Source organism: Cydia strobilella, chromosome 18 (genome assembly GCF_947568885.1).
Source record: "Cydia strobilella chromosome 18, ilCydStro3.1, whole genome shotgun sequence".
NCBI classification, from domain to species: Eukaryota; Metazoa; Arthropoda; class Insecta; order Lepidoptera; family Tortricidae; genus Cydia; species Cydia strobilella.
This window is the reverse complement of record NC_086058.1, coordinates 6,576,096-6,595,431: the sequence shown is the minus strand read 5'-3', so window position 1 is coordinate 6,595,431 and position 19,336 is coordinate 6,576,096. Positions and strand designations below refer to the sequence as shown.

At 38.3% G+C, this 19,336-nt stretch overlaps 1 protein-coding gene across 3 annotated transcripts in view; it reads left to right on the top strand.

Moving 5' to 3' along the window:
- Window positions 1-957: 957 nt before the first annotated feature.
- LOC134749398 (uncharacterized) overlaps window positions 958-19,336 on the top strand; it is a 49,704-nt gene continuing 31,325 nt past the window's right edge. For 2 of the 3 annotated variants that reach the window (XM_063684318.1, XM_063684319.1), the window contains exon 1: window positions 1,667-2,217. The gene's annotated coding sequence lies outside the window, so the exon portion shown is untranslated. Of the gene's footprint in view, window positions 1,143-1,666; window positions 2,218-19,336 lie in introns of those variants that run through there. The other variant, XM_063684317.1, reaches the window with a different exon arrangement.

The window sequence follows — 19,336 nt, the reverse complement described above, 5'->3', positions numbered from 1 at the left end:
ATTACAAAGTGCAAAAATACCCACATACTAAAAAATAATGAACAATCATAGACTACAAACTTTAAGGCTGGTTGTACATGCAAAATCGGTTCATAAGGCTAGTTATACACTACAATTATTTTTAAGTAAAGATATATATATACGCGATAAAAACTACGCCGGCTCCAACCCTACACCACGGACCCGAGAAGATTTAATTCCCTCCTAAATTGTAGGAGGGTATCCCAATATGGGACCGGCAACAAACTCGGCGGGACACATCTTTTCAAAACATCAGAATGTCCAGCATCATCCAACACTAAGGTCTCACAGTCTATGTCTCGCTTGCTCCTTTATCAGATGGACTACAGGATCCCAAGCTGGTGGTAGAGAAAAGCCATCTTCCCTATTAAAGTTTGGATATTTCTTAATCTCAATGGCCTCGCGCAGCATTCTGGGTATGTAACGCTTCTCCTTGGCAAGAACCAGAGGCTTATCAAACTTGATTGAGTGATTGGCTTTATCCATGACATGCTCACAGACTGCAGACCTAGGTCGACGGTGCTTGACATCAGCTATGTGTTCCTTCACCCGAGTGGAAATGCTCCGTTTCGTCTGCCCGACATATGATAGGCCACACTCACAGTCCAGCCTGTACACTCCTGCTAGACGAGTATATTTCTGCTTCTTATTTTGAAAACGGTGGGTGTCAATGTAAACGGTTTGAGGGTCAAAGCTCGGTACCGGCCAGTAGCATTGTCCATCACAGACAATTATCGTGTACTAGATTAACCAATTGAATTAAACGAGATGATTGATAAGTGCTCAGACATGACAGGAGATCCGCCCTTATTATATGAGTTTTACATCATATTGAACAAATTCTCTGAACCGAAAGGTCGACCTGCAATCTTCATTTGGATCTGCGCGAGATGAACGCTGTAACCGCTGTCAAGGTTAATTTGAAACAAAGTAATGATAATTGTATCATTTGTAATGATTTAATGATGTTTATCACCAGGTTTCGCAGAGCGGCGCGCGCGCCGGCCGCCATTTTGGCCGCCATTGTTGCTGGTTTCCGGAAAAGCGCACGGTTTGGGGTCACTGAGTGTAACATCAACTTGGATGCGTCTTGTTAGAAGCTCGCTGGATTAAAGCTAAAGGTAACTCGTGTAATGATATTAATGACATATCTGCGGATGGTAAGCTATCCTTTTTATAAACTGACTTTTATAGTAATAGTACCCATGTATAAAAGTGATCCAGCACCGAATGTTGCACAACATTGTGTTCTGAATCATAATTCATGATTATATGAGTTGGTTCCTACTTAATAGGGTTTGTAGAATATCAATAGTTTGATGCGTTGCATGGAAGGACCACTGCCAAAAAATACTTACAGTACAGACCCATAAGCGTAGAGAAGGTATTAGGTACCTTTCCGCGTTATCCGAGAAATACATGCTGGTAGTATAAGCCTCAACATGGTGTGAGATGAAGAACTATTCCTTGTTTTTAGATATCTATATTATAGACATCTATAAGCGCGCTTTATATCGTTTTTTGTACTATAGGTACGTTGATCACTTACAACATACATAATACATAATATCTATGTTGTTTTATACGCTGTGTGTGTTCTGTTACAAACTTGGCCAGCAAATGGTTTATTCTCTACAATATATAATGAAAAGAGAAGTAGGCTTGTTACGTAGATTTATGGTCACTGAATTCTTTTCAACAGCATTTTCCCAAACATAACGGCATTGTCGAAAACTAATACCTAACAGTTATAGTTCAATACGTATTAGTTTTAATGAGCACAGTGAATTCTGCCCAACAATGACAAAGGTATTTTAATATGATCCCAGTCTATCCTATCGTTCAATGGAAAAGAGTGATAAATAGATATGAGGCTTGTAAAGAGTTAAAGCGTTATTCGAATGTATGGGGTATGGCGCACGGCTCGTTCGGTCAGTGCGGGGTCGTCATGGAAAATTAGCGATGCGTAGCGATGGTGTGATTCGCCCACATCAATGCTCTTCTATTGTCGTCCCCCACTAAATGTGATTTAACTGAATTATTGTGTAAAAAAGTCCACAATTTGTTTTTGACTGTCCTGTGGAGTGGCCGCGCGGCTCCCGTGGAAGTTGTTGAAGTGTGTGTTGGACTGTGCCTACTGAACTGTACTGTGCTACGCTACGCGATACGTAGAGACTCGTTACGGGAAAGCTCCAAGTAAGTGCTTCTCCGTAGCGATTGAAGAAAAGTCTGAAGCTACGAGTGATCTTTGCGCAATGACGTGTATAGTTTATGTGATGAGGATGTGATTTATATTATTTTAACTACGAAAGTGGTTACGTGTTGCGTTGTTAGTTTGTGCGCAAAGTTTAATCTGACAATTAAACTATTTATACATGTAATATTTTGATCAAACTTCCTTATAATAGGTGTATCTTCCTTCACGTAAGCATATTAGGTATTTTTGAAATTACTCTCACGGGATTAATGATTTTATTAGAAGGTAAATTAAACTCAAGTCTACCCTGGTATAACTAGTATTACCCGAGGCTTTTGGGTAAAGTAGTAGGGTAAAATTGAGTTTAATTAATCTTCTAACATTACCCGTAACATATATATTACTAAGAAAAGGTACAGGCCATCTTCAGGGAACCAAGGAGGTTATACACGGTGGCTAAAAATAAGTACATTCCCGTTACCAGGGAGGTTTTGGGATTATACTAAGCAACCTTTACTATGGGACATGGGTCCAACCCCGAAATCTCGAAAAAAAACGTGGGCTGTTGCATACATTTTGGCTGGTCCATTTTCTATGGGAGGGAAGTAATATAGTATAATCCCCTGTATATATATATTTTGTTAATTAAGCTATAGTTTTATTTTTACTCGGGGTTAACAGTTTTAGGTAGTAGGTACCTACCTAATTTAATAATTAATTAACATATTTTTATACATATTTTTTTATTACGATTTCAAGTTTACTTAATGTTCCAATTAAGAGTGTCATCAGTGTGGGAACAATGAGCAGTTGCTTATGCCTGGGCTGCACGTCTTGGACCAAAATCTCAGGTATCGATCCAATCTGATTCTGAAAAAAAGGGGGCACCATTATCTAGAAATGGTCCAATCTGATGGAAAACCCCGGAGGAAAGGGGAATGCCATAGTATAGAAATGCTTGAGCCCATCATAATGTCCCAGCACAGTGTCAGAGTCGTTATCTAATGAAACAACTATTATTAACTCTTTCTAAATTAAATTACTTTAATTCTTCTTTCTATTACACTTATATTTTAATGACTGATGCTCAAACACCGAATTGACGGGGGCAAAAGTGCACCAGTGCTAGTGATTAATTAAAAACCGACTAAATCTATCGAAATCGTAAAAAACAATTCTATCCATCATTATCGAAATGGCTAAGTTTGAATAAATTTAATTGCGTGCAAACCTTTTTGTTTTTTTAAGTCGGTTAAAAATGCCTCGCAAGAAAAAAAATCGCTCATTTACATGGAAAACTGACCATTCAGATATAGAAGATAGAGGTACGACTTACTTTTGCAAGAAATGTAAAATTCATATGTCACGAAAAAAGTTTTCCGTACAAAGGCATATAAGAAGCAAAAGGCATAACAGCGTCGTTAAAAACCAAAACGTAATTAACCTGGACTTGCTAAAATTTATTTTAGCTTGCAATATACCATTATTTCACATTCTTAAAATTACACAACGGTTGTACGTTATTTTTATCGATATCTAGTAATAAAATTAATTTAATTTGTCACGCACTATTAAACGTCAGTTCAGATTTGCCCCCGTCAATCCGGTGTTTGCAGTGATGCTATATAGTAGCATGGTCGGGTGGTTCGGGCGGCTCCCGTGTTTGCGCATGCAGTGCGCTGTGACTGCGTTATGCAACCGCGGCGCGTGCATGCCACGTGCATACGCACCGGAACCGAGAGTGCGGTAGTCGGCGAATTGATTTCTGAACTCATCAGTGATATATCGATACAATGCAATTCTCGCGGGCTAACCCATCATGATACCAAAAAGTTAAATAGTTGAATACTTATTGATCATATACTTAGCTCCAGGAAAGCCAAGCCTAATCAATAAGCTTGCCTGTCAAGTAAATTTAGTGCAATCCGTCCGACAAAAAAATTGTAGAAAATTATTACGGGCGCCACGTACGGGCGTAGGAACGTAACTGTCACATTTTTGACGTAAAATTCTTAAACATGGCAACAATTTAGTAATATAGTTGCAAGATAGAAGACTATCGTTCGCTTGCTAGGTATGCCTAAGTCTCAATCAACTGGCTAAATGTTTTGGGCCTTATCAATATTTTCCAAGTCAAAGGAGGTCCCTTGCTTATCAATTGATGTCCTGTTGGCTATCAAACGAATTCACATGTTCAGCGGCCATGGCATGTAGGTAGGGTAGGAAACTGGCTCGGAAAAATATAGCCGGGTACAGTGGCTCACTCAACCTAATTCCAACATGATAGAGGCGATTTTGGGGCGACTGAGCCACTGTTTCCTACCCTACCCTAAGTTTCCAGCTAATCCGATGTCACTTTTACTGCTGACAAACCAAATCCATAATGCAAAGGCCATTTTTACAACAAAAAAAAAAAAACTATTTAAACAAAATTAAGAACAAAATCAGGCTTTATATTATGATCCTTATAAACTGAAATAATTAAATTAAACTACCTAACTATAACTATTACTATTAACTGAAATAATTTAATTTGTTCTTAGAGTATGATCCTTGTGTTTAAAAGGGCAAACTGAAAAGAAGACAAGACAAAGATCTATTAATAATAACTTAGTAGCAAAGCCACAGGTTTAAGTTTGCAAACATTTGTCGATTGTAAGTAAATTTATCGTCACGTGCACATGCATGTGGAGGATGATAACGGCAAGGTCAGGAAATGTTTGAGGATTAACGTTGTTCGGCCATTGGATTTTATTCGTTTGGACAAAGTTCAAATTACCTCATTGTTTTAACCGATAATTTGGTATTCTCTCACTGTAGAGATAATACTACTACTACCTACCAAATACAATTAGGACTTAATAATAAAAATACGAAAATATGCTATATAGTTTTGAGAGCAAATATCCGACACCTACGAGAATAACATATACTAATCTATGCCTACGAGTTTGTTTAAGACCCAAATTGGTATTTTTGTGGAGGTTAGTACATTTTTCATGGAAACTTAACCCTTAAAAGCATTTTGTTTTTAAAACAGGTACCTACTTGATAAATAAAATGTCTGAGTTCTGAATGTAATTCCGAGATGAACAATTGAACTCAAACAAAATAAATGAATTTAGGACGTGCACATTTTATCGGGTTTTACCAACATTCTTGGGGTAGGTAATCATATTTTTTAAGGTTCCGTACCCAAAAGGTAAAAACGGGATCCTATTATTAGACTCCGCTGTCCGTCTGTCTGTCAGTCTGTCACCAGGCTGTATCTCATGAGACGTGATAGCTAGACAGTTGAAATTTTCCCAGATTTTTTTCTGTTGCCCCTAGAACAACAAATACTAAAAAGTACGGAACCCTCAGTGGGCGAGTCCGACTCCTTGTCCGGTTTTTATTAAATGAACGTTTTCTAGTATATACTAAAAACTATTAATAATAATTAATATTAACCTTTTCGCATTAAAAGGTTAATATTAACCTTTTGCCGCCATTGACTTGATATAAAGTCAGTACATTTCGTGCCCCACACGTCACCACTATTTGTTTTTTTTTTGTAAAAAAATATAACATGGCGTTGGAGTCACTATTACTTCATTGACGCGGCGGCGAAAAGGTTAAACTCCACAGCCTACAAACAAACAGCAACACTTTAACTGTCCATCGATGAACCTTATGCCTTTTATAATAAGGTTTACGAACTGTCAGTTAACAGTGTGGGCGATGGTACATAGTCCATGTCATTGCTTCGTATGGGTGCGCCTTCAGGATGTCGCAAGGGCCGCGTCGGGATGCTGCCTTTCCCACGGCCAACCTAGCCCCTCCTACATTTCTACAATAGTCCGAACAGTTTTCACACCGTCCCGCGTGAATGGACATGAAAGGTGATGAAACAGTTTCAACAGTTACTCGGGATTTCTGACATCCGCATTGCTCTTTAATTGATAAATGATGGGAGTGACCCATATATTGTAATTCGTTTTCTCATGAATCTGTCCCGCAACTGGGCAAAAGGGCGAATGCATGTGTGTATCTATTGAACATCTGAAGCCACATCAGATTCTTCTTTTCTCAAATCATCATTCATTCATATTCTAAAGACGAGAATTGAATGACAATTTAATACATTGTATGGAAATAGGTAGATCTCATTCGGCAGACGTGACCATAGCCCAGTCCCATTTTTGCTTGACCGCCTTTCGAGCTACATCGACGATTTGGGTTTTGGAGCGCAGCGTGGTGTTCCGGACTCGATCCATCACTTGACAACTAATATGCTACGCCTACGCTCCATGGCTCGTTGGCAAATCCCGAGTTTGGACTTCTGAGCTTTAGTCAAAGGCCAAGTCTATGCACCGTAGGTTAGAACTAGGAGTATGCACATGTCCATGAGCTTCCGTTTAAGTGACAGCGGAAAATTACCCTTCATTAGGTGTTTCATGGACCAATAGCTCCTCCAGGAGTTTTCAATCCGTCTTTCGACCTCTTGTTCCTGACGCGCCTGGAACGAGACTAATTGGCTCAAGTAAATGTACTCATGGACGGTTTACTGATGTTTCGGCGAAAATTACTTGACAAACTTTCAGTTCCCACAAACTATTTATCCCATATTTTTAGTTGGGCGAAATTTCATTTCCCAAATTTACATACTCCAACCTAACCTAACCCAACCTAGTACGTCATTTTCATTTCGCAAGTATGGGGTTGGGAAATGAAATGGTTGCGAAGTAAGGTTATGCCAACGATTGGTTTGCCAAATGAAACTTTGGCGAAAAGTTGGTTGCCATGTGAAATTTGGCGAAATAAATTTCGCCAAAAAGGAAGTACACCCTCATGGGCATATGCAACATGTTCTCCATTTATTTCTATCCTACGTGATGTGCTGTTGGTCATAAGCTTGGTCTTTGACATATTCATCTTAAGTCCAATCTCGAGGCTTGCGGTACTTAGTTCTTCAAGCATTTGTTGTAGCTCGGAAGCAGTTGAGGAGAAAAGGACAAAGTCGTCTGCGAACCGCAGATTGGTTAATCTGCGATCTCCGACGACAAGCCCCTTCTCTCCCCAAAAGATTATCCACTTACTATATCTTATCTTGACCTAGATCCGCAGCACTACTTTGTTGCTTAATCAAAGATCACACTCATATCTAATCACCCACTGGCCCGTTAGAGATTGATAAAGTCATGTCGATAGGTAGCTTGTCCAAAAGCGTGGCGTCACTGGCGTCAAATGCATCCGTTGGGCAAGTCGTAGCATTTTTTGGCTTGCTTTTGTTCAAGGATTGTCGAATTAGGGCTTTATTTGTTCAAATTGGGTAAGTCGGTGAGAATAGAGTTCTAATCGCCCGACTATAATTTGGATGTAGGTATGTATTAGATAGAAGGACACTTTACAATGGAGACGTTATGAATTAGGCGAAGCAACGATTTAGGTATTAAAAGTCATAATTCGCACTGCAAACCGCGCGAACACATAGGCTAGACAGCGATTTCACGATACAGATAACTGTATAAAATTTGGACGCGACACGCGACGTCATATCGTGGAAAGGCTGCGCGAGGACATCGCTCGTGCACAATAACCCGGATGCCTACATCCGGTTACCATCGGCACATTTTGGTGAGCGCCAAAATTTTCATAGTTTTGGGCCTCATCGCTTTGTCATTTAAATTTCTATATTTCGTCCAGCATACGCATCAATGAGGCAAATTGTTTGCAAAGTACGCCTAGTACATGCATACATGATATATTTGCTGAACGGCTCCCCGTTCAAGTAATTACTATTTTCTGTTTTTAAAACCAGTAAAATGATCGGACTATCCAACATACTCATAAAATTGTACTAAGTTAATAAACTAAGATATCGGTAAGTATCGGTAAAGGCCCCTTTTTATCTGTATAAAATTTCCTACAAAATCCAGGGTGTCCCATAAATAGCACGTCAAACGGACACTGGAGGTAGGACACTAAATGGGTCATCCAAACCAGCTTAACATGACCTCAGTAAAAGTTGCACGGTTTTCGAATTATAACAGATTTAGGTTTTTATTAATTTTGCTCTTTTTTATCACTGACGGTGCCGGTATAAGCCCTCAAAGTTAATTTAAGAGTTAACTGCAATCACGACTCACGAGGTATGCAGGCTGTTCTTTCATTTAATTTTTACTAAGACCCTAACTTCCTTTACTAAGGTCCTACCTCCAGTTTTAGTTTAACGTGATATTTTTGGGACAGCCTGTATATATATTTTGTAGGAAATTTTATACAAATTATTTACGTACAAGACTATTTTTTGCTATGGGCTACCGTTTACGAGTTATTTACGAAAAACTAAAAAGAACGATCTTAGGATTGATTATAAGTAACTAACCCCCACCCTCCGGTACTTTTAGCATGTTGTTTAATACACCATTCCCTACAACTATGCCAAAATATGCTTATACACGAATTATTTCCCCCGATTAGCAATTTTTGGTTTTCGTTTGGTGAGCCTAATTAATAAACGATTATGATTATGAAAGTGATTCACTGTTACCCGCTCTCCCCTACTTACGATCTGTTTCATAAACAAAGTTAGGTTATCGAGCTCTCCTAAAGCAATATAGTTATGATTATGACTGATGTAATGTAACATGTACACCATGCACGTCAGAAAAGATAAACCGCGTGATGTCACAAAGCGCACGCATGCAACATGCAATACTATCATGCATGCACTGAATGACTGCCTCTTTATTGACGTTATCAGTTTTATTTATAACCTTATCCTATCTTCTATTTTGACGTACGGTCAGTAAACTATTAGCTTAAGTAGCTATAATATTAAAAATATTGGTTCTATACATTTTAAAATATGTATCTAAGTAAAAATGAAAAATTTGATACAAAATGTAGAATTAAAATTTGAAGACAAATTATATTAAGTATAAATGATAAATACGTCAATGGTAGAAATTTTGTACAGGAAAATCTGTAGATGAGTAAAAGTATTAGTATAAGTTCTAAATATTTGAACAATAGCCAATTATGCATTGAAACATAAAATGTAACTATTTGCAATTTTCCAGCCCAATTTCACGCGTCTGCGCAAAGTAACGGTATCGATGACCATGTTGGATCCATTACAAATAATGTCCAGTGATCAATAGCAGTACAGTTATTGTGCCCTTAGTACAGGCATTTTCTATTTTATCAACTAAATGGATGCTTTGTACTTCGGTGGCACGTACGCCGCACGCGCATACCGGTGTAATATGAGGAGTTTGAATAAAAATAATATTTCATCTTTTTTTATGACGAAATATTGTTATACTGTGATGTTTATTTTAAAAGAAACAGCAACTCTTAGAAACATACCTTGTCACACGCAACGCAACGCAACGCATGAGAAGTATGTTTCTAAGCACAGTTGATTTCAGGGTTTAGATTGTCATAATCTCATAATGCATTGCATACGTTGCACACGTGGGCTGTGTCTAGGCATACTTACTTTACTCTTTGGTCTAGGCCTTGATGTCATTTAAGTGTTGCCATGGATATAAGTATTTATTTTAAATATAGATAGCATATCTGACTGCGTAAGCATACATTTTAGGTCTGTGTATCTGACAGTTATTTACAATAATTATGATAATATTGATTATTCATGTAAAGATTATATTAGGTTTTAAAGATCTTTATTTGTCATAAAAATACCTACACATAGTAATATAAAAAGATGTTACAAATTAGCGCGGTTTTAGAATAAGATTCAATGCCAGTTCGCAACAGTCTGGATCGAGCATAAATAAATCTATACTCGCCGGTAACAAACGAAACAAATAAAGTAATTCAGCCAACGGGATTATCATGCACTGGACTGTCCATGTGATGCAGCAATGGCGGAATCCTCTCGATGCGACAGGTTATATTCTTGCGGTAACCTTCTTTCACTCACACGCCACGCCGGCCGGCGGTACACTAGACAATCTTAGGCCTTTTGTCACTCTCGATATAAACATTAAAAAAGACGAAAATAAATATGAAAACAATATTTTTGTAAATAAATGCTTCTTTTTGGGTTCACAATAGCAAAGGTACAATCAGTGCCAGCGCGAGCTACCGCACTACGAGCGCACACGCACACACAGGGGAAAAACCGTACGTAGCGAAAAGCGCCTACGAAACAGAAAACCCGCCTAGCGGGTCGCTGGCAGTGAATGTATCAACTATCGTAACTGCTAAACATCGCTACGTGCCTATGAAGGAATCCGTAGCATTTTCCCAATATTCATTGTCGGTGGTAGCATAGTAATATAAAAATAAATCGATACATAATTATAAGTAATAAGTATATAAATAACACACACACGTTTGAGCACAGAACAACTAATAGTACTTGGTTTGAGCGCATTTCGTATTTTTCGTAACGCCATACACACTGAAAAAGTCTTCTTATAATGCTGATAATTATTTGTAGGTTAGTTTAATCATGTAGTGAATGATGAAACTAATTATTTTGATATACTATCTATTTTAAACAAAATACTATTTTCCACTAGATTGTGTTCTGTTATTTACGATGGACATAATATTAATGGCCTTCTTTAAGTAGGTAAACGACTTCATAATTTTCCTATACCAGCGGCCGTAAACATGGTCATTTCAACACTATTTTAATAACTATGTAATTTGTTTACACAAAAAAAAAAAACATTCGAATTACCTACGTGCATAAGAAAAAAAAAAAAAAAAAAAGTTGTTTATTAAAAGAAAGATTTTAAAATTACAACAGGCTCAGTGGTCCCACACTAGGCTAGGCCTGTATCGTGGTGACCGCTCTACAGATTTACTACATAACAAGTTTAGGGGTATCCTCTAAAAGTCTAAACTAAACTAAAGTAAGTCTCTTATCTTACAGTTCTTACATTGAATGAAATGAAATGAGATACATGCAAAACTAATACTAACATTACTTACTAACTAACAATTATTACATTGTAGTTACAATTTCAAGAGCGTACCAGAAAATCATGATGTGTGTCATGTGAGTGTGAGTATGATGTGTATAAGTGTAGTGATTGTGTCTGATGTCATTCAGTGCCTGTACGAGCGAGCCTGAAGGATTATTATGGAGTATAATTTAGACAACTCGTTTCATTATTTGCTCAGTTTCATGGTAGTTCTGGCTATTTAACCAGTTGAAAAGTTTTCTCTTGGCTTCGGATAGGGATGCGTTCTTAATGTCACAATATTTTGTGACCACATTGTATATGTATGGGTGGAGATGACTGGGGAAACGTTTTGCAAAAATTGTATTCGTGCTCGGAACTGGAATTTTGTACACTCTTCTGCTTAGCAGGTACGCATAGTTTTGGGAAGCAATGGTGTTACGATGTATCATGAGAGTAACCCTTTGAAACATAAGTTGCCGAACTGACAATACCTTCCATTCTTTATACAGAGAAGCAGTAGGGAATAGCCGAGGCTTTCTGAGCATTACTTTTAAGATAAAACGTTGAGCTCTTTCTAAGGTTATGAGGTTTGAGCTGGCAGCTCCTCCCCAAATTGTGATACAATAGTTTAAGTATATCTTTGCCGGCAGCGTTTCTGAGTAGTTTCATAATATATATTAATTTTCTAACTCTAGCGGACACAGAATTTATATGGGCTTTAAAATTAAGATTTTCATCAAGGGTAATGCCTAAATATTTTATTGTGCGGCAGTTATTGACACTATTGTTATCCTTACTCCCCGGGCCACTAGAGGGGTCTAATTTCAGGGCGGTGGCTGGGAGATGAAGCTGCAGTCTTGTGAAAACAAAGGTATTTGGTTTTTGAGATATTTAAAGTAAGTAAATTATTTGCAAGCCAGTTAGTTACTAAAGCAAGCCCCCTCTCGGTAGCTGCAAAACATTTTTCCCAGGACGATTCGTGAAAGATTAGGGCAGTGTCGTCCGCATAACAGATAATTTCGGCGCCTATGGAAAGGTCTGTTAAATCATTGATGTAAATCAAAAATAGCGTTGGTCCGAGAATGCTTCCCTGTGGGACCCCGTAAGGAATATTTCTTTGAGAGCTGACCAGGGCGCCCAACTTTAAGCACTGGCTACGGTTTGTTAGATAGCTTTTAAACCATAGGAGTGCCGTACCTCGAATACCCGACAGTTCAAGCTTCCTGAGCAAAATTGGTATCGAAACTGAATCGAACGCCTTGGCCAGGTCCAAAAAGACACCGATGCACGCGTTACCCTCATCCAAATAATTAGAAACAAGGCGAGTAAGAGTTGAGACAGCATCCTCAGTCGACTTCCCATGCCGAAAACCGAATTGACTCGAAGAAAGCATATTCTCTGATTCAAGAAATTTAACTAATTGATTATGTACTATTTTTTCAAAGATTTTGGACACGCTTCCTAAGAGACTGATGGGGCGATAATTACCTGGGCAGTCTTTGGCGCCGCCTTTATGGATAGGAATAACTGCTGCCACCTTCCAGTGGTCCGGAAAGTAGCCAGTTGATAAGCTTAAGTTAAAAATGAATGTCAGTGGCATAATTATACAATCCTTGATGTGCTTTAGTAGAATATTATTAATATTGTCAAGTCCGGGTGCGCTGTCCGATTTGAGATTCCTAATCAGACTCTCTACCTCAGACTCATCAGTAGGGCCCAGGAAGAGTGAATTGGCCGGGGTTCTCTTAACTGTTACATTCGCCGACAAGTTGCTTTCTGTAGTTTTAAGCCGATTTAGGGTTTTACTAGCTAAGTTGTGTCCTATCTAGGTGAAATAATTGTTTGAGTAATTAAGAGAATCTTCAGCATTTGGTTTAATTAATGCAAGCTCAGAGGGGTGAATTTGTTGCTGATGAGTAAACGTTATATCTTTGATCGTACTCCACAGTTTCTTGGGATTGTTTGTATTATCAGCTATTCTTTTACGGTCATATTCATCCTTAACTTTACGTATTAGGCCTATGTAAAAATTCCTATATCTGGTATAAGTTAACTTGGTTAGGTCACAGCCTTGATTTCTACGATATTCAGAATGTAATTTATCTTTATGTTTAGAACATCTAATAAGTCCTGGAGTCATCCAAGGCTTAAGAGCATGAGTAGATCGACTTATGATTTTGGTGGTTGTATGTCTCTTAACTATAGTAGTTAAAGTATCAGAAAAAACTTGTGCTGCTTCCGTTGCAGATGTCTTAGTGGTAACATTATGCCAGGATTCTTGGCTAAGGTCCGTTTTTATAGCTTCAAAATTTAAAGTATTTTTTGTCTTAATGAGTTTTGAGGTTTTAGTTTTAGCACAAGATCCAATACCCAACATGACTATGTCGTGATCTGTAATATCGGATGCACATACCACCGATTCCAAGGCAAATCTCGATCTTACAAAAATATGGTCAAGACAAGCATTATTCCTAGTCGGCTTATCTATTGCTGCAGTCAGCCCTAGGCTTGCCATAACACTGAGATACTCCGATGTGTCCGGGTCTTCGTTAATTATATTAATATTTATATCACCAGCAATAACCAAACAGGGAGGTTTCCTTATACACGATATCATGCTTTCAAGAGAGATTAAAAAGGGGTTTATATTACTAAAAGAGGGTGATCTATAAATACCTAATAAAGAAAAATGATCCGGGATGCTAACGAGGAGGCAGTCGCAGTCCTGTACCATAGGCTCGGTGACAGTAGCGTTTAACTCTTTTTTTACATAGGCGACCACTCCACCTGCCTGGTTATTAGTTCTCATGGTTCGGTAGGAGATGTAGCCATCTATATGCCCCACCTGCGAACCTTCCCTCAGCCAGCACTCTGTCAAGATAATTACATCAAATTTTATATTGATTCTGTTAAACGTTACCAAGAACTGGTCAAAGTTATGTTGCAGGCTCCTTGTTTGGTATTAAAACCTTCACGCGCCTTATGTTATTCGTTTTCTACTTAAAACAATGACATGTAAAAAATAATGTCACTTTTCCGATTCATTTTGTACTGAAGCACGTTATTTGATATTAATAAAGAAGCATTGGAAAATATGTATTTAAATCAATAGATTTCTATATATATATACATAAACCACTTCATTTTTGGTCCTACCTGAGCCGACAGTGCGTAAATAATAATATTTGTAGCAACAGTTACACACATAATGACGGACACGGAAGAATATAAAACGTTAAAAAGTACGAGAAGTATAATAAAAGGTAAGGTGACCAGAATCGTAAACTACGTTACCGGATTGGATTCATCCGACAAAGATAGTTTAAATATAGAAGAGATAAAGTTGAGATGTGCCGACTTATCTACGCAAATGGAGAAGTTCGATCAAGTTCAACAGGCAATTGAGCTCTTAGAACAAGACGAGAAGAAAGCCGACGAGGAACGATCGATCATGGAGTCCAGATATTACCATACTAGAGCGCTCATTAACAAACTGTTGGAGAGAAAAGAAGAGGACGTCAAAGCGAAAAGTCAACCGGTGTACAAACTCCCAAAATTAGAGCTTCCGACATACAGCGGTGACATACGCGAGTGGCCTGCGTTTAAAAACCTGTTCCAGTGTGCCATGAACGGAGGAAACGTACCAGAGCTGCAACGCATGCAATATCTGAAGAGCTGCTTAAAGGGCGAAGCTGCGGGTTTGATTAACTCCCTTCTGATTCTCGACGGAAATTTCAGTAAAGCTATGAGTATACTAGAAAACAGGTATGAAAACCAAACTATTATTGTAAACTTTCACTTAAAGAGCTTTATAAGTTTTCCTATACTTAACAGATCTAACATAAAAGAGTTCTTAAATGTATTGCAACAAAGTTTAGATTCTCTAAATGCTTTAAACCTGCCAGTGCAGCAATGGGATGTACTTTTAGTTTATATAATTACTCAGAAACTAGACAATTCTCTGAGGGCGGCATGGGAGTTGACAAGGAAAGAGACTTCATTTCCTACAATAAAGGAGCTTTTAGATTTCCTTAAGCTGCGTGCAACAGCATTCGAGCTTATGAATGACAAATCTGATAAGTATCCTCAATCCAAATCAACCCCCAAGCTCGTACACGTATCTACATCTGACGATTGTAATGACATATGTACTCTTTGTCAAGGGCAACATAATATAGCTAAATGTGTACAATTTTTGGAAATGCCAGTTGACAAACGCATAAACTACATAAAATCCAAGTTTTTGTGCTACAATTGCTTACAGCCTTACACTGCCAAACATAAATGCTCCAAAAGGTCGTGTTTTACATGTCACGGTAAGCATCATAGTTTGATTCATCTTGCTAACCCTCCCTCTAAACGCGCGAACATTGCTATCGCTACAGAAGCTACAGCTCAACAGCAGCAACAGTCAGCTACGACTTCAATGCAACAGCATTCTCTGCAACAGCAGATACAGCAACAATTGCCACAGCAACAGCTACCACAGCAACAGCTAGCACAGCAACAGCTACCACAGCAACAGCTGACACACAATACACATAACTTAACGCAACCGACAACTGTCAGTGACGTTACACATACACAATGTCAACAGAATTTTGTGACGCCTACTGCAATGCATGTGGTAAACGTTAGTAAACAGATTCTTTTGTCTACAGCGATAATAAATATACAAGATGAGACAGGATCATGGCATCCTGCACGTGTCTTGTTGGACAATGGAAGTGAAATCCATATGGTTGCTCACAGGCTTCTCAAGAGGATGAACAGTAAGCTATATCACGATAACCATCATATATACGGCGTTGGCGTGACAGGTAAGCAAACGCAATTATGTATGAAAGCGAACATAGCTTCTAGACATTCTGACTTTACAACGAGTCTTGAATTTATTGTCATGGAAAAAATAACCCTTCCACTACCTCATGTACACATAAACACAAGTACATGGAACATTCCTGCAAAAATTAACAAATTGCTTGCAGACCCTACATTCTACGAACCTGGTGAGATAGACCTTCTTATAGGTGCTGAATATTTCTATTCATTGTTGCTAAATAATAAGATTAGCCTAGGGCCTAACAAACCTTTACTGATAGAAACAGTTTTTGGTTGGGTCGTTGGAGGTCCTCTCAAAGAATGCGTATCGGGCACACATAAGACACATGCCGCTCATATTGCTTTACATATTGTTGACTCGCCTACGACTGATGATTTATTAGTTAGATTTTGGCAGCAGGAAGAGGTAAGTCCTAAAGTCGTGTTTACACCGGAGCAAAAATATTGCGAACAGTTATTTCTTGACACAACAGTGCAAGCTGAGACTGGACATTTCGTAGTCGAAATGCCTATACAAAACGATAAGGTTCAAGATTTAGGTAATTCTTTTCAAAAAGCCTATCGATGTTTATTAAGTCTTGAGTCTAAATTTCAAAAAGACCCCACGCTCTACACATTATACAAGGCGTTTATTTATGAATACATTGAGCTAGGTCATGCCGAGTATATTGATGACTTTCAACACACACAAGTGCCACAATGCTATTTGCCACATTTAGGTATTTTAAGGCCAGAAAGTCGCTCTACAAAATTAAGGACGGTTTTCAATGCGAGTAGCAAGACGTCGTCGGGATTGTCCCTCAATGATATAATGTTAGACGGACCGAACATATACAATGACGTACTTGACATAATACTCCGATTTCGAATGTACAAATATGCGTTCGTTTGCGACATAGTGAAAATGTTTAGGACTATTTTGGTCAAAAAAGAGCAAAGGCCGCTACAAAGAATTTTATGGCGAGATTCGAAGTCAGAGCCTTTAAAATGCATTCAGTTAAAGACTGTAACATACGGTACAAAATGCGCGCCTTATCTAGCATGCCGGACTCTGCGCATGTTAGCTGGACAACACAAAGAAGAATATCCAGAAGCCGCTGACATTATCGAGTCTGAATGTTATATGGATGATTTCCTATCTGGAGCGGACACTCTTGAACGGGCGCAACAAGTTTGTAATCAACTCATAGAAGTTTTACAAAAGGGAAACTTCGTTCTTCATAAATGGACTACAAATAAGCCTCAAATACTTACAAATGCTGTATCTACAAATGATGACACATACGATTTTACCCCTAGCGAAGCTGTCAAGACGTTGGGAGTGAAGTGGTTACCACAAAGCGACATGCTTACTACAGCTATTCCAGAGCTACAACAGTTCGAGCTTACAAAAAGAAACATACTGTCTGCAATAGCAAAAATATATGATCCTATTGGCATACTAGCGCCAACGGTAATTATAGCGAAAATCCTCATGCAAGACATTTGGAAAGCCAAGGTTGATTGGGATATGGTCATTCCAGAAGACCTACAAAGAATTTGGCTAGAATTTCAAGCTAATCTACCCGAGTTGCAAAACATCCAAGTCTCTAGATATTATTTCTCAGATATACCAACATGGATATCCTTGATAGGGTTCAGTGATGCTTCTGCGAAGGCATTTGGTGCTGTTGTTTATTTCAGAGCCACATATCCTAACAAAGAACCCACCTGCAGTCTTGTTATGGCGAAGACAAGAGTCAGTCCAATCCGTCTTCAATCATTGCCAAGACTTGAACTATCTGGATGCTTATTGTTAGCACACCTAGTTGACAAGCTGAGAAGAGCATTCAAAGAAAAATTCAAAATACATGACATTGTATTATTCACAGATTCGCAGATTGTGTTACACTGGATTAAGTCGCCATACAAGAAACTTCACACATTTGTGTCCCATAGATTAATGGAGATTATAGAATTGACTAAGTCTGAAATGTGGAATTACGTCAATACAAAAGAGAACGCTGCTGATTTACTTACACGAGGAGTTTACCCACAGAACCTACAGGGCAACTCACTCTGGTGGAACGGTCCAGATTGGCTGCTTCGAGATCCTAGTACATGGCCAATGACGTCATCACCTATAATCACTGACAATGAGCTGAAGATTGAAGTGATCGAGCCACGCACCGCTCATACTGTGACTCAACAAAATACACAGGATGATTTCTATACATACTTTCAGAGACATTCGAACTTTAATAAACTGACTAGAGTGTTAGCTTACATGTTTAGGTTTATAAATAACTTACGTAACTTGACTAAAATTGTGTCTTTTCTCACAACACAGGAACTGAAAAGTGCACACAACTTCATAATTCAAACGATTCAGCGTGTACATTTCTCTAAGGAGTACCAAGAGTTACACACATTGAAATCACATATTATACAGTCCACAAATAATACAAACGTAAACTCGAATAGTACTACTACTGAGAATATACAAACTGTCGTTCGAAGCTTATACACTTACAAGTCAAGCCCCCTACGTAAGCTCAACCCTTTTCTTGATGACGATAATATTATTCGTACGGGTGGTCGTATTCAAAATGCTAACATACCTTACAGTCAAGCACACCCGATAGTGTTACCAGGTAAAGAACACGTGACAACTCTATTAATTGAACAGTTTCACCTTCGTTTGTTGCACATAGGCATACAAGGCACACTTTTTGGACTAAGGTTAAAATATTGGCCAATTAACAGTCGTATGGAAGTCAGAAAAGTCATACATAGATGCGTTCGCTGTGTCAGATACAATGCTGAAGCCTGTGAGCAGCAGATGGCTAGCTTACCCGCTCCAAGAGTCACTTTAACACGAGCTTTCTTACATGTTGGTGTTGATTTTAGCGGAGCAGTGTATATTCGAAATTCTATGCTTCGAAATTGTAAGTACATCAAAGGATATATATGCTTGTTTATATGTCTGTCAACTAAGGCAATACACCTAGAGCTAGTTACAGAATTGTCTTCACAAGCCTTTATTTGCGCCTTGAAACGATTTATTAGTCGAAGAGGTTACTGTACGCATTTGTACTCGGATAATGCTACAAATTTTAAAGGAGCAAATAACGAGCTTCATGAATTGTATCAATTATTTAGAAACGATACTTCATATAGTCAAGTAATAGACTATTGTAATATCAGTTCTATTGAGTGGAAATTTACTATTCCTCTCGCCAGCCACATGGGTGGAATTTACGAGGCTGGAATTAAGTCTGTTAAAAGTTTACTGAAAAGATATTTAGGTAATGTCAGATTGACTTATGAATTTTTTTATACAGTTCTTGTTCAGATTGAGGGTATT